Raw genomic sequence first — 16,904 nt, 5'->3', positions numbered from 1 at the left:
TTTGATGTAGTCTCGCCGATGCTCCCACATAGTGACGAATATCGCATGCGTAGTCGATCAGTCTGTGACCCCTCAACTGTGGCTATCCATGCCGTGGAGGTCATCCCCAACAATATCTACCCCTGACGTAAAAAATTGGGCGGGAATGACCTATCGATACTCGAACTATCGCATGACTCGATCGGGGAGATACCACTCAATAATATAAAAGCATATGAGTGGAACTCGGGTTACCCACAGGTCACTCCCATCTGCATAGTCAGGCGGCAGGTCAGCTAGAATCTCAGTCGTGTAAGGCATCCATAGAAACTGCACTTAGACATAACCAAAAGTTAAGCAAACTATAAACAACTGAAAGAAAGAAAGAATATCATGTGCTATACTTTAATTGGTTTATACCTCATGCTCCTGGTGTATGTCCAACTCAAACCTGTACCAGGGCAATATGTGAAGTGCAACCATCGGTGCCCTCAACTCAAACCTTTACTCAGCTTTTACGATTCATCCCAACGAGTTACCCGTATAGGAAGCTCCTCACCACGTGAAAAATCTACAGTATCTACGTCAATTACACTATACATAGGAGGTTCGTTCATGAACTCGGCGTTATACATGGCATCATTCGTTTCATGGGGGAGTGGGTCAACATCAACGGGGAACTCGTTCATCCCTTCACCAATTTCCTGCTCATATGTGTCATCTTGTAAATGAACATCATTTGTGATGTTCATTCCCTCGTCTAACGCGTTGTTCACAATGGCGAACAATGATCCTGGTTGTTTAGCTAGAACTTCTTTACAAACATCATGATCATTCGTGTCAATAATAGGTCCTTCGTACGTCTCCGGCTCGAACGACGATCCCGGACATTCATTTATATCCACAACAGGCATCCCACCAACATCTGTACTTGTGTATGGCTCTGGATCTTCTTCCTCCCCTTCAACCATATGCTCAATAGACGTTCCCGGCTGCCCATTCGCGGCGACACCCATGTGAGGAATGTTTTCGACATATAATTGCACAGTCAAATATGTCGTCCCTACGCAATGTGCATCCAACACAATGCACAAACCGTAATCATCAATTATGGGAACAGCCTCATAGAGGACTGTATCATGATGCCCTTGAATCGGGTATCTTGCGGTTACCCGCAATGCATATTGATTTGGATCAATATACAAATACTTGTATATCTTCGTATAAATTTTAGTTAATTTACACCTATGGCCAATTCTAACAGGTCGAACTGGCGGAATACTATAACAAACACCGGTTTGTCTGATTATAATGTAACCCCCTATGTACAACAATATCGTCATCGGAGTACTGCTTGAACTTCCTACCATTTAGGTCGACGATTGGGAAAGATATAAAGACCTACGGAAAACAACAATTGTATGTATAAGTGATATGCTAAGTCAATAGTAATGAAGAATTATTTTCACTATGTTCATGCGCACGCAATCTTCTCTAAATGTTTCACTCGTCACATCAAAATTATTTTTGCAAGCATTTATGACTTTTCTGGGAAAAATCCTACCAAAATTTCGGCAGCATGCTGAACATTTACCCATTTTTACAATGACCCTAAAACGTTTGCAAGCAATGTAATAACATAGTTTGAGCATGCGAGAACCTATGATATCTACCAGCATGCAATTCACATCACTGCATCAGCCATGCAGGAGGCATTTAAATTCGCGCTCGAGAAAGAAAAAAGACTTATTCATTTGATAACAACGTATTTTTTATACTTATAATAAAAGTGACTGTCCTAATACCACTTGTATAAGAAAATGTTTGACAAAATAATGGTGATGAAAAAAAAATCATGTGTTAGAAAATATGAACCACAAAAATTGAAACACTATTTTTTTTTTTTTACGAACCCTAGCTAACCCTTTGAAGCACAACACAACGCATTATTCATAGTTGTACCTTTATTTGAAAGAGTTTTGTTAATTATGTAACTAAAAATGATGAGAATGGTAATATTTCTTTTACAACATATTTTTCTAAATAAATGGATTAGTTGATTATGAGTTTGGTCAAATAACAATAAACTTAAAATGATAAGATCTAAATTTGGCTTTACAGGGGTTTGTTTGCGGTTGAGGAATAAGCATGAGAATAGTTGTGAATGTTTGTTCATAAAACAAAATACTTATAAGTGCTCATTGTTATATATATTTAGTCAAATTAATATATAAATAGCGGTAAACATATGCTTAAAGTTAGATTGATCTCTAATTTGTGAGGTTAATGCTTAATGGTTTGAGATGAGGAGGAAGGTAGGAACTAGGTTTTTTAAATTTTGACTTCAATTAAAAATTTGAGGCTTCAAAAGTACACACAAATTTGAATGTTCATATCATTTTTCAATTTTAAGATGATAGAAATTAGTATTAAGGCGTGAAATTCTTTTTTATGAAATTATACTTATTAAATATATTTCAAGTCTTAGTAGCAACTAGTGTTGTCACTAAATAGTGTATGGCCAACTTTGAAAACCATCACAATGGTTGCACCTCTTAAAAAGATTAATGTTTTTTTATCTTGTGAATAAAATTATGCATAGAAAGAATAATTTCACTTTGTCAATCTACACTGATAGATCAACTTATTTTGATCAAATGTCACTTAAATTTGTGTTCATAATTTTTTTTTATGTAGGCATCCACTGTTTCTTTTAAAGGGCAGTTTTGTTTTAATCTACAATAAATTATGCTCCTTCATAATAAAACAGATTTTACATTATATATTATAAATAATGAATAATATACTGTAAAATATACGTTGAACACCTTAAAGTCAATTAAAAAATAGTATTGCATTCAAGAATATATATGTATAAGAATATGCATGTCAAACAAATTTGTACGCAGGTAGTGGGTTATATTAAACTGATCTTCATCAAAACATCATCAATTGCTTAGCAAATTTTAAAATCACAAACACTGGTTTTGAGATTTTACAATTTAATTTCAATTTAACTAAATATACATAATAATGTTGTAGGTAACATCTCAGTTCAATTATGCATAAGTTCACCTACTAATTATTACAAAATAAAATTATTTTATTAATATTATTATTGTTGCAAATAGATATGAAGATGGGGAATCCGAATTTCTCAAAATGTATGTCATGTCAATATACAGTAATTTTAACTTGCAAATATTAGATATACATTTACACCTACTAATTATTACAAAATATTTTCTTAGTATTATGCATGTGAGCAATAAATTTAACAGTTAGAACATGAAAAAAAAAATAAAAAAGCAAATAAATTAAAACTAACATTCGTCTAGATGCAGCAATGAACCAAAATAATCCAAACGAAGTTATGAAATATATCCAACTCAATGCAACAAATTTCTCAGTAAGTAAAACAATGAAATTCATGTTTTTGCTAAATAAAAAATACATATCCCATCTTCTCCCTTAAATAACCTCGTCTTCGCCCGAACGGTCACCTGCAAGCTTCGCCAACGGTCACCTGCAACCCTCTCTGCAATGCTTTCTCCTCTACAAACGGTCGTCTTTTGAGTGCTAGGGAGATATGAGCAGACGAAGCAAATCTCGCAGGTCTATCCTGCGAGATTTCCACGTATCATACGCCGGGCCATTTTAAAGACAAATCTCGCAGCTTTGTGCTCCAAGATTTGTGCCATGCGTCACCTTCCCGCTGGCTTCTCCCTTTAAATCTCACAGCTTGGAGTTGCGAGATTTTCTCTCCTCCGTGCCACGCATCACCTTCCCGCTGGCTGCAAGATTTGCTTCTCTCCTTGCCATGCGTTGTCTTTCCAGTGGCCCATCAGTTTAAATCTCGCAGCATCAAGCTGCGAGATTACGTGAGCATTAGTTTAGGAAAAATTGTCTCAATCAGAGTATTATTTAATATTTTATTTATTTTCAATAATAAAACGGGAAAAAATTCAAGAGGGGAGCGTGTTTTATATTTCTTTTAGGGTTTAGGGCTTAGGGTGGGTTTTAGGGTTTAGGGTTTATTAGGCCTTGGCCTTTTAAAGCTTGCATAATATTAACTTGTTAATGTTATGCATAAATATATATTCTAATAATTTAACTAATAGGTGTTTATTAATTAATATAATTTTATTAATTAATTAGTTTAATTAATGTTTAATTTAACTTTCATGATTATCTAGAATAAATCTGTTAGTTGTCAAATTTTACATATTTTTTTATCATCTTCATTAATCACTTAATTAGTTCTAATCTTTTCTATGTATTCATATTATTTTATTGTACCACTTCTACTATAATTTTTTCCTTCAACATTTAGTTCATAAAATTTAATATTCTCATAAAACTTAAGCTTATTAAAATATCATACATCTATTCATTATTCTTGCATTTGATTCATAAATAATCAAACTCTTTTGAAATGTATTGTTCATTTAAATCTCTCCCCGATCCAATGTATTGTTCATTTAACTCTTTTGAATATGTCACTTTGTTTCTACTTCTGCTTTTTTAACTTTGTTATTTATTTCGCTAGTTGATTTCATTTTTAGCTCTACCATTTATTCTATTGTTTCAATAGTTAATCATCAACATGTAATTGAGAGAAATAAGTTGTTGAGGAATTGCTCAGTAGTATTATTATTAATTAGTTACCGTTATTTGTAGTGGGATAACTTTGGTAAGGTAGATTAAGTAAAAAATAAAAAAATAAAAGGAAAAAAGTAAAGTAAAAAGGGAGTCAACCATCTAGAAGGGTACAAAATACGAAATGAAAATAAGAGAAACTAGATTTTTGTTTAGTTGTTAAATATAATAGATGCCCCAAAAAGACATCATAAAAGCATTAGAATAGAAAGAAGCCTCAGCTAATCCAAGTTTCATTACACTTAATCAAGAAGATTAGTGTAGAAATGATATCATATTTTGGGATTGTATGTCTGTTAAGTCCAATTTATAAAAATACGTACTACTAAAGTGATGCCTGAAAAAAAAAATGATGCCTAAAGAATGAAGAATCAAATCAACATATCATATGCTTGGGAGAGACATTAGATTTGGATTTGTGTAGGTTTGGGCAAATGTAATACAAAATTGTGTTGAATTTTTTCCAAGTCCACTCATATCCAAATTCAAGACCAAAATCCATGCTCCCAAATGCAACAATATAGTGTTTTCAAAAATCTAACATGCCTTTTTACAAGGAACACATATAATCTGAGACATCCCTCATTGAACATCTACAATAGTGCAGGAGATGGCTAGAAAGAGTGAAAAAGGGTCCTATGTAAAGTTAATTTAGAAAAGGCCTTTATAATCATGTAAATGAGTGCTTTAATTTACATGATATTTTGAGAATGATTGCATTTAGAGAGGAGTGGCTTGCCTACAGTTCCTCATGCTTTCGAGGAGAATGATGTATTGTTAATGTAGACGATTCAGAAGACACAATTGGAGGACATGTATGGTTAGGTTCCTGAGGTATTGAAAAAATTTGTCTAGGTATTTGTGTAACCTACATCAAGAGGATCCAATTTATGCTTGGGGAGAAGGATATGTTGTTAGCATAGACGATTTGGAAGATATAATCGGAGGATATGTATGATTAGGTTCCTTGGGAATTGAAAAAAAATTTCAAGGCACTGTGTGGTCTTCATCAAAAGGATCCAATTTATGCTCTATTATTCTTAGAAGCCAATAGCCCTTGTTGGGCTTTTGTAGAGCCTAGTTGTGTTTTAATTTGGATGACGACCAAACCTCTCTTTAATTAGAGATTTCTATCCTAAGGCTTAGTCCATGAAGCGAAGGCTTGAGCCATGAGGAAGCCCATTCGGAACGGAACCCTAGGCGTAACATATAAAAAGGATTACTTTCGGGTGATTAGGGTTTGTGTGGTTGTACCTGCGAGAGAGCGAGAGAGAGAGCATTGTATCACCGCACTCTCTGTGTTTTCTTTCTAATAATATTGAAATCCCTGCAACTCCGTGAACGTAAACAAAATTACCGAACCACGTAAATATTGTCTTTTGCGTGTGATTGTTTTTCTTTGGCGTTATTTTTTCTCTATTTTGTTTCTCAAAAGTTTCGAGAATTTGTTCGTTATTCCCAACAGCCCTTATCTCACTTTTCTTTTTGTTAATGACACATTGAGTTTTTGAGGAGATCTAAAGCAGAAATTGAGATGGTTATGCATACAATGAATAGCAAACCTTAGCCACAAATCTGGTGCATTGCAGATGCTAGTAGACTTCCATTAGACTTAATATATCTCTACTCGTCTCCCATTCCATCATCACTTATGATAGACTTGAAATTTCAAAATTGGTATTGTAAAATAGGCAGCAACTTGTACCAATATTATGCAACTCACATGCCTCACAACAGCTCTTCTTCAGCTGCTGATGACTACATAAGTATGAAATAGCGGAAATGATTTTATTATAGATAAAATAATCTTTTCCTCTATATAACACCTTTTTCCCTTAAAGATTGTATTCGTATTTAAATTATCTTTTGGTTTTGATAATTTAAGAATATAGGAGCAACACCATGTAAACATGCAGTACTTTTCTTCCTTTAAGGTTTCATCTTCATTTCCATTTTGGCAGAGAGTTACTAGGAACGACAATAGTGTATCTATACCTAAAAAAGGTGTATAATTAGGAAACTCATGAAATGTTGTTTTGTCTTAAATTACCATAAAAATCAAAATGGATAAAGCATCAAACAAACAGAGCCTTAATCCAAGCTTTACTGCATGTATTCCTAAAAAGAATGGTATAGGAAGCGCATTAAACTTCTAGCCTTTGAGCTTGTTAAGCTTAACATACAAAATATATACTAGAAGAGCAGCCATAAAAAGTAATCTTTCTGAGCTATTTATTCTCTCCATTGGTTCAACTCAGAATAGTGAAGCTTCGAGAGCAACTTTAGCTGCAAATTGGGTGCACTACCAACAATTTCCCTTGTTCTAGCATCGGTAACCAAATCAAAGTAACGAGTACATGGGATTCTTTCATCGATGGATTTCGATAAAGATTAGTACCCATTCGGGATTTGTACCATTATTACTGAAGGATAGATTTTTGAGTAAACTCAAATGAATTTTTCATGGAATGAGCTACAATTGAATTGCCAAATCTAATGGAGGTTGTTGGTACAATGAGACGTGTGACAAACTTAAATTATGCGAGAAAGAAGGCTTCCCTGGACTTGCTTTTCGTGGTTATATGTTAACAAATCAATTTGTTTCAACTGCTGCTTTTTTTAATATGCTATTTATTCATGCCGTGGATGGAAGATACACAAAAGCAACCGAGATGGCTCTTCTTCTGTTGCTGATGACTGCACGAGAAGTAAGTGCAGATTATTTTTGTATAGATAAAAAAAATCTTCACCAAAAAAATTTACATTCTTTAATGAACTAAATTCAATTCGAATTAGATAAAACTATACTTGAACAATTAGAATATACAAATAGGAAATTCATTCTTTAATAAACTAATACCCTGCCAAGGTTTTTTTTTTTTAATTTAATAGAAACAAAAAATTCATTGATAGATTTAAGAATATACAAACAGGAGTACAAGACAACTCAACAAAATCTGGGATGATCCTACTCTGCTAAGGTTTATTTATCTCACCTGCAAGAGCCTTACATAGAAATTTGTCTTCATTTCTCACATTGGCAATTGGCATAGGAGCTGGGAGCCCTACTAAATAATTTTTCTATCACCATCATCTCACAGTTCACAGAACTTAAGGATAAGCCATAAAGATTCTTAAACAGGGGTGAATCAACCTAAACAGGGATGAATCAAAGCCTACAGCCAACAGAGGCTGAATCCATACACCCATGAAAACTTCTTTCCACGGTATGTTCCATGGAAAGTTCTTGTTCCAGGAGAGTTGTCAACGACGATACAGATTATTGTGTAAATATACCTTCATGGAGGTTTCCGCTTCGTGTACAACCAAAACTGAGATTGGAAATAGAAGTCCAAGTTTCCAAGCTTTCAGTCATAAATTCAGTCTAGCTCTATCAATAGTTCTTCTAAATTAGGTTATTCACAAGAAACTTTATTCAGTAACTTCATTCTGTGTACCGCAATGTTGGAAGCAAGTTCAGACATTCATGACAGTTTTTATCCCCCAAGAGAAATTCCGCTAATATGCAGATGGTGGAGTTATCAAGTGACATCTTTCTCTACCATTTTTGAAAAAGTTCAACCAACTTCGGCATCTCATTATGTGAACATTACAACAGCTGGAGTCGAGTCTTTTTCATACGATGTGTAAAATATTTGTGTGGCGATTTCAAGATTCCCTGCTTTGAAAAATCCATCAATTAGGGGGTTGAAACTTTCAATATTTAATTCAAACAAATCATTTTCCAAAGCATGAATCAGTTCTTAGGCGGTTCAAACTTCCAATATTCAGTTCAAACAAATCATTTTCCAAAGCATGAATCAGTTCCATTGCCTCCGCCACACAATTATCCTTGCAAAGCCCATCAAAGAGTACACCATACATGTACAAAGTGTCGGTATTTTGTGCAAGAGGTATTTCAAAAGTCCTCATTACTTCTAAACTCTAATGGTTATTTCAAAAACTCATTCAGTTTTATTAATCATTATAATAACGGTATCATTGTTGTTAACTGCTTTGAGATCGTTGTTGTTAACTGTTTTACGACAATTTTATAATAATTATTTTTATTTATATATCCTGAGGCTAGACATGTTTTGTGAACATAATTGCTACAATTTTCTTCTTTTTCCTTACAAATTCTTTTTTCTCTAAAAGTTCTTTCACCCTGGTTTCTTTTTCTTTGTCTGGGTTAACCAAGTCATGTTGTTCTTGTCTCCCAATTGGAGAGTGCACATCAACCAAAAGGATTGTTGTATCCTAGGATAGATGCCAACAATCCTTTTGCACCATATTGGAAGGGCAAAATATTCTCTAAAGGCAGTGCTATCCAAACCTCAACCGATAAGTGATGTCCGACAGATGTTAGAATATATATATATATATATATAAGGTGAAGAACAGAGCAGAACCGAGGTGAGAGACAGAATCAGAAGATAAGAGAAAGAAGGAGGAGGAGAAAGGAGGAGGAGGAGGAGGAAGAGGAGGAGAAGAAGAAGAACAGAACCCGAGAGAGAGACAGAGACAGAGAGGGAAACTGCAATCTGATTTAAAACAAAAAACTGTACTAGAACTTGCATGCCCAGCACTTATACCTCCACCACTAATACAACTAACACATATAGAACCCAAATAAACACATAATTACAAATACTAAAAGAAATCCCTAAAAAATACAAAGAGGTCCTCCATACACATCTTTCCTAAACCTTTCTAAACCAATACCTAAAATATGTGTAACAAATGGGCGGCCTAGGGTGTACAGGTGGTCCTCCATCTGTAAGTTTACTCAATTTCATCAGTAAGTTTACTCAATTTCATTTTTCGCATCCTAATTTAAGATTCAATTTTCCAACATAAAGTTAGTGTCACATCATGAGGTTGCATCTTATTAAACAATTCATAAGCATCCCGTAGTCTACCTTTTTGGGGAAGACCAACTAATAAGGTGTTATAGGAAAGAACAACACATCAAATTCCCTTGTGGGTCATGGTGCTCATTGCAATCCCTTGTTAACTTAATCTAGAAAAGGCTTTTAATATTGTAAAATGGGCTTATTTACTGCATAGTGTGAGCATGATGGAATTTGGAAAGAAGTGGCTCATCTGGATTGCTTAGCACATTTCTTATCCATCATTATCAGTTCTAGTTAAAGGGGAATTGAAAACATTTTTCAAGGCATTGCATGGTCTGCAATATGTGGATCCAATTTCTCCTGTTTTATTTTTATCAGTCACGGAACCTTTAACATCTTATGCCCAATAAAGGCATTAGATGCAGAGCTCTTTAATTACTGATTGCAAATTGGGAACGCCCAGCACCAATAGACTGTCTTTTGTTTGATTACACATTGATTTTTTGTGGAGCAAAGACAAGAAATTTTTCAGATGGTTATGGTTAATCTTCTGCTTTGGATAAGCTTTGGGGTTGATTACTCACCATTGAACCAATTCAGAACAGCAAAGATTTGGCAGCAAATTAAGATTACTGCCAACAATTTACCTAACTCTGCATTTGGTAACAAAAGCAAAGTAATAAGTACATGAGACTATATCATTGAGAGATTTAGTTGGAAGAAGATTTGCCTCATGGACATTTATGCTTCTACCCAAATTAAGCATCCATTCAAGACTTATAGTATAAAGGTGCTTGCTATTAATTCCATTAGCAGTGAAGGATAGCTTTGAGCAAATTCAAATGAAGCATTTATGGAATGGTCTACAATTTACTTGGTACAGTGGCATAATATGTAATGGAGGTTTTTGGTATGATGAGATGTGTGATGCAAATTTACTATTCGTCGAAAAATTACAATTCTCACTCTCTCTCTCCCTCTCTTCTTCCTCTTTTTCTCCTCTCTGCTCTCAGAGCTTCTCACTTGTATCTATTACATTTCTCAGCCCTCTATTTATAGGGCTGATATTTAAATCAATATTTAATCACAATTAAACATAATCAATCACAAATGAGAGGTTTACAATCATGGGATAAATGGGATTAATTGCAAACCGCATTCCAACTCATCTCGCGTCTCCAACTTCTAGCTCGCCTGTCTCTAACTACAACAATCTCCCACTTGGAGACGGAAACGCCTCCTCAATCAATATCATGAACAAATGATGTGCTCAAAATATGTCTTCAGGCATGAAGACCAACTGAAGTTGAACACAATTTCAGTTTCTCTGTAGTCACCTCCTTTTTGTCTACTCGATTCCTACGGACTAATCTGATGGCTGTCAGCTTCACAACTGGTGCAAAGATTCCGGTGTAGTCAATCCCTTCCTTCTGTTCAAAGTTTTTGACTACCAAACAAGGCTTGTATCTTCTGGAGCCATCATGCTCCTCTTTGATTTTGTACACCCACTTGTTGCGAAGACCTTTGGGCAACTTCCACGTTCTATTGGAAGTGAGGGACTTCATCTCATAAAACTCCCACTTGCTCGTATCTGCCACCTAACATGCTTCATCATCGCATTCGGGCTCTCATCCATCGGTAGGAAGTAAGTAATCAATATACCTTCTGTTTGGTACCTAAGACCGAGTAGATCTCCTAAGCTTTGGAGCTGGAGTAGGAGGCAGTGGTGCGACGATTTGCTCCACTGGTTCCTCCACTTGAGGATTCTCGGTATTATGCTGTTGTGTCCCAACGCATTTTAAGTTGACTAGTTCTAATCTCTTTTTTTTTGGGGTACGGGTGTTTATCTGGAAACTAACCCTCTTCTATTTCCTGACTATACAACCATCACACATGTCAATCTGCACTGACTGTAGACCACTCAATTTTCCCTTTAAGTGCATCACCCTGAGTCCCTTCTCGCTCATGTGACCAAGTCGTTGGTGCCAGATGTTGCTATTGTCATTTCTTGCAACAACTAAAATAGATATGGAGGCATTGGAGGTTAGAAAAATAATTGTAATTTTTTAGCGAATAGTGAATTTATGGTGTGTGTTCCGTGGATGTAGGTCAATATTGACCGAACCATGTTAAATTTCTAGTGTCACATCTTTCTGATTGCTCTTAGGTTCCTATCAAGACATATCAGAACCCGGTTAGAGCAGGAAAGCCAGATCAGAAGTGATCTCAAAATCAGAGCTCTGTCCAGTGGATCGAAACTGCGTTTTGAGGCCATCATCATATTCAGCTCGCCAAGACGAAGAGAACCGTGCAAGCCGGAGCTTAAATGGAGTCCAGACGAAGCCTCACGCACCCTCACGTGCCTCAATGGAGTAAGACGCTTCGCCTCGCGCCAGTCATGCGCCGGTGACCAACTCCTCACGCGTCGCACGCATTGCACGCGTCTTCCTCACCCAGACCGCCTCACCCAACCTGGACTCCACCCGACCCAAACCGGCTCCTCTTTCAGATCAGATCAACTCACGACCCGATCCGCGAATCCATATTTAACCCGAACTGATCCAGACCCGGCGCCACGTCACTACCACGTTAGCGGGGGTGCCACGTTAGCAGGTGGACCCCACTACCACGTTAACAGGTGGACCCCACTTCTACATCATCCTGCCGCGTCATCAGGTGCCACGTCAACCTGCCACGTCAGCATAGTTGACCAGGTTTGACCTAAAACTTTGACTGAACTTTTCGAAGTCGTTTTGGGTCCATTTTTCGAGCGACTTGAACCATTTCTAAGGTTTTCGATCGTTCCAGATCCAACCGTACTATCCATTTAAGTTAATTTCATCTCTAAATCAGTGAATCGAGATGTCGAATGAATAGAGCTTAAAAATCGAAATGTTCAGTGACAACAATTTCGGTTTCTAGAAGATGCAGATAGAAGATTATTTGTTTGGGAAGGAATTACACTTACCATTGAAGGGTAAGACAGCTTCCATGAACGAAGACGAGTAGGATTTTCTTGATAGAAAAACCCTCAGAGCCATCAGAATGACGTTGTTAAAGTCTGTGGCGTTCAATATCAAGCATATAACATCTACCAAGTCACTGATGGATGCGCTCTCTAATATGTATGAGCAGTCTTCAGCCACAAACAAGGTACATCTTATAAAAAGACTATTTATGATGAGCATGTCTGCAGGTGAAAGTTTCAGTAGGCATTTGAATAATTTCAATGAATTGTCGGATCAACTCACCTCAGTCGGGATAACGTTTGATAATGAGATTCGGGCCCTACTGATTCTCAGTTAATTGCCTGAAAGTTGGAATGGAGTTGTTACTGCCATCAGTAGCTTCGCAGGAAAATCGAAGCTTGTATACGATGAGGTCGTCGGTATGATTTTGACGGAGGAAATCAGAATGCAGTCGAACCATGGCTCCACTTCGAGTTCAGCCTTGAACATGGAGAGTCGAGACAGAGGAAACAAGCATGGATGATCAAACAACCGCAGTAGATCTAGGCCCAGACGGTCTAAATCCATAAATCCTAGAGGTACTCAGGACATAGGTTCCCAGAGCACAAAAGTTATCGAGTGCTGGAACTATGGAAAAACTGGTCATTACAAGAACCAGTGCAGGAGTCAGAAGAAAGAATATGAGACGAGGGCAAAGACAGAAGCAAATATTGTTTCCGAAAATGATGAGATGTTGATCTACTCTTTGGAGAACAAGCAAGAGTCTTGGGTCTTAGTCTCCGGAGCCTCATTTCATGCCACTTGCTGCAAAGATTGCCTAGAGGAGTACACACCAGATAATTTTGGTAAGGTGTACCTTGGCAACGATCAACCTTGCGACGTAACCGGAAAGGGAGTTGTGAAGATCAATATAAATGGGTCAGTATGGAAGCTGAAAGATATCAAATATATTCCAAACTTGAGAAAGAATTTGATCTCACTTGGACAGCTAGCAGATGAGGGATATGACGAAATTCATTGGCGATGAATAGAAAGTTTAAAAGGGTGTACTAACAATTGCGCGAGGTAAGAAAATTGGAACTCTTTTTCTAACCTCCAATGCTTCCATGTCTATTTCAGTTGCTGCAAGAAATGACGACAGCAACATCTGGCACCAACGACTTGGTCATATGAGTGCAAAGGGACTCAGGGTGATGCACTCTAAGGGAAAATTGAGTGGTCTACAGTCAGTGCAGATTGACATGTGTGATGGTTGTATAGTTAGGAAACAGAAGAGGGTTAGTTTCCAAATAAACACTCATACACCAAAGAAGAAGAGACTAGAACTAGTTAACTCAGAATGTGTCAGGACATAACAGCATAATACCGAGAATCCTCAGGTGGAGGAACCAGTGGAGCAGATCGTCGCACCACCACCTCCTACTCCAGCTCCAAAACTTAGGAGATCTACTCGATCTCATGTACCAAATAGAAGGTATATTGATTACTTACTTCCTATAGATGGAGGAGAGCCTAAATGCTATGATGAAGCATGTCACGTGGTAGATACGAGCAAATGGGAGCTTGATGAGATGAAGTCCCTCACCTCCAATAAAACGTGGAAGTTGCCCAAAGGCCTTCACAACAAGTGGGTGTACAAAATCAAAGAGGAGCATGATGGCTCCAGAAGGTACAAGTCTCGGTTGGTAGTCAAATACTTCAAACAAAAGGAAGGGAATGACTACATCGGAATCTTTGCACCAGTTGTGAAACTGACAGCCATCAGATTAGTTTACAAGAATTGAGCAGACAGAAAGGTGGTGACTACGTCTTCACGCCTGAAAACATATTTTGAGCACATCATTTATTCATGATATTGATTGAGGAGGCGTCCTCATCTCCAAGTGGGAGATTGTTGTAGCAAGAGACAGGAGAGCCAGAAGCTGGAGACGCGTGATGAGTTGGAACGCGGTTTGCAATTAATGTCATTTATCCCATGATTGTAAACTTCCCATTTGTGATTGATTATGTTTAATTGTGATTAAATATTGATTTAAATATCAGCCCTATAAATAGAGGGCTGAGAAATATAATAGATACAAGTGAGAAGCTCGGAGAGCAGAGAGGAGAAAGAGAGAAAGAAGAGAGGGAGAGGGAGAGAGAGAGTGAGAATTGTAATTTTTCGGCGAATAGTGAATTTTTGGTGTGTGCTCCATGAACGTAAGTCGATATTGACCGAACCATGTTAAATTTCTGGTGTCACATCTTTTTGATTGCTCACAGGTTCTAACAAAGACTCCTTGCTATGCATAATCCATCAATTAGGCGGTTGAAACTTTCAATATTCAGTTCAAACAAATCATTTTCCAAAGCTTGAATCAGTTCCATTGCCTCTGCCACACAAGTATCCTTGCAAAGCCCATCTTGAGGCTAGACATGTTTTGTGAGCATAATTTCTACAATTTTCTTCTTTTTCCTTACAAATTCTTTTTTCTCTAAAAGTTCTTTCACCTTGGTTTCTTGTCCTTCGTCTGGGTTAACCAAGTCATGCTGTTCTTGTCTCCCAATTAGAGAGTGCACATCAACCAAAAGGATTGTTGAATCCTAGGATAGACGCCGACAATCCTTTTGCACCATATTGGAAGGGCAAAATATTCCCTAAAGGCAGTGTTGTCCAAACCTCAACCGATAAGTGATGTACAACAAATGTTAGTGTATATATATATATAAGGTGAAGAATAGAGTAGAACCCAAGTGAGAGACAGAATCAGAAAAGAAGAGAAAGAAGAAGGAGAAGAAGGGAGGAGAAGGAGGAGGAGGAGGAGGAGGAAGAGAAGAAGAAGAAGAACATAGCCCGAGAGAGAGAGAGAGAGAGAGAGAGAGAGAGAGAGAGAGAGAAACTGCAATCTAATTTAAAACAAAAATTGTACTAGAACTTGTATGCCTAGCACTTATACCACTACCGTTAATACAACTAACACATATAGAACCCAACTAAACACAAAATTACAAATAATAAAAGAAATCCCTAAAAAATGTTGGCCCACTCATGTGGGTGCGTTTATTTCTTGGGAAGATGCAGCCTCTAGAGCATGCGCAGCGTTGAGCATGCGTATTTTTTTTATTGCTACTCTGTCTCGTGTCTCCTCTCCGGTATATATAAATACGCTGCTTTGTAAAGGATGTAGAGTGAGAGAGAAAATATACAAGTGCTGAAGCAAGTGAGCTATGTGCGTGGGGCAAAGGGGTTTGAGCTAAGAGTTGAGTTAGAGTGTGTTACTCCTCCTCTATTGTATTTTTCTTATTGATCATATAGTGAGACTCCCTCTCTCTCGTGGATGTAGGCCGAGTTTGGCCGAACCATGTAATCATTTTGTGTTCTATGTGATTGTGTGTGTAGTGATTGTGTTCTGGACTATCCCCATTTCCCTAACAACTGGTATCAAAGCGTAGAAAGGGTGAGGAGCGTGATTGAAAATCTGATCTTACCATCGGGTCGGTGACGACAAGACGAAGTTGGGATAGCAAACCACATCGCAAAGGCGTGCACGACATCTTCACGGCATCTTCACCAGAAAGTCTTCACGTGCCCAGCAAAGGCGTGAATGGAAACTTCACGCGCCACCTCTAATTTTTTCCTCTCATCTATCAGCCCCTCGAGTTGCTTCCCCGCGAAGATCGCACACTGCTGATCATGACAGAATTCTTCACCGTGAGAGTGATTGCCTGGTAAGGTCTTGCGAAGGCCTCCATTTTTTTTCTCTGTGCAAAGGCGGAGCATGAAGTGAAGGAAGAAGGAATCTTCCATAGCAAGTCATACTAAACAAAAACTAAAAAAGGGGTCTTTTATTAAAAAAAAAAAATGGGCACATCACTCCTTTATTAAACAAAATAAAGGAGTGGATCAGAATTCCTGCATTTTTATATTTGCATCGGAGTAATAATTGCATTGGAGAAGGTAGTGTGCAGAAGAAGGAAGTGCTTGTCTGACGTGCCACATCCAAAGATCCGATTTGTCCACGTCACCAATAGGGGCCACCTGCCACATCATCGTTGGGGCCCACATATATTGGGCATTCCTAGCTATTTTTTTAGTCGTTCCACAAGCATGGGTGCAATTGATTTTTTTCAAAATCAGCTTCTAAGTTGTTGTTTTATAATGGATGATAATTTATCCAAATTTAGTGTGGAGAAATTTGACGGTCGAAACAATTTCAGTTTATGGCAGAGTACAGTTAAGGATATCTTGATTCAACGTGACTTGATCAAGCTACTAATCGAAAAGAAGCCAGATAATATCAAAGATGATGATTTGGCAGAAATGAAAATAAAAACGATTAGTACCATTCATTTATATTAGTCAAATGAAGTTAAATATTATGTGTTAGATGAATCATCAACTGTTGATGTAGTGGCCCAGAGGAATTATAGTATTTAAATAATAAAGAGGGAGAAAAAGAAA

The 16,904-nt window shown here is 37.3% G+C and overlaps 1 long non-coding RNA gene across 1 annotated transcript; it reads right to left on the bottom strand.

The window, feature by feature from the left end:
• Positions 1–7,404: 7,404 nt before the first annotated feature.
• On the bottom strand, positions 7,405–16,381 carry LOC131162997 (uncharacterized). The gene is made up of 2 exons (XR_009138894.1): positions 15,932–16,381; positions 7,405–8,317 (listed from the first exon to the last, which is right to left on the bottom strand). It is a non-coding gene; the product is annotated as an uncharacterized LOC131162997 (long non-coding RNA).
• Positions 16,382–16,904: the final 523 nt, after the last annotated feature.

This window comes from Malania oleifera, chromosome 8, assembly GCF_029873635.1.
Source record: "Malania oleifera isolate guangnan ecotype guangnan chromosome 8, ASM2987363v1, whole genome shotgun sequence".
Taxonomy (NCBI): Eukaryota; Viridiplantae; Streptophyta; class Magnoliopsida; order Santalales; family Ximeniaceae; genus Malania; species Malania oleifera.
The sequence above is the reverse complement of the archived record's forward strand: the minus strand, read 5'-3'. Positions and strand labels throughout refer to the sequence as shown.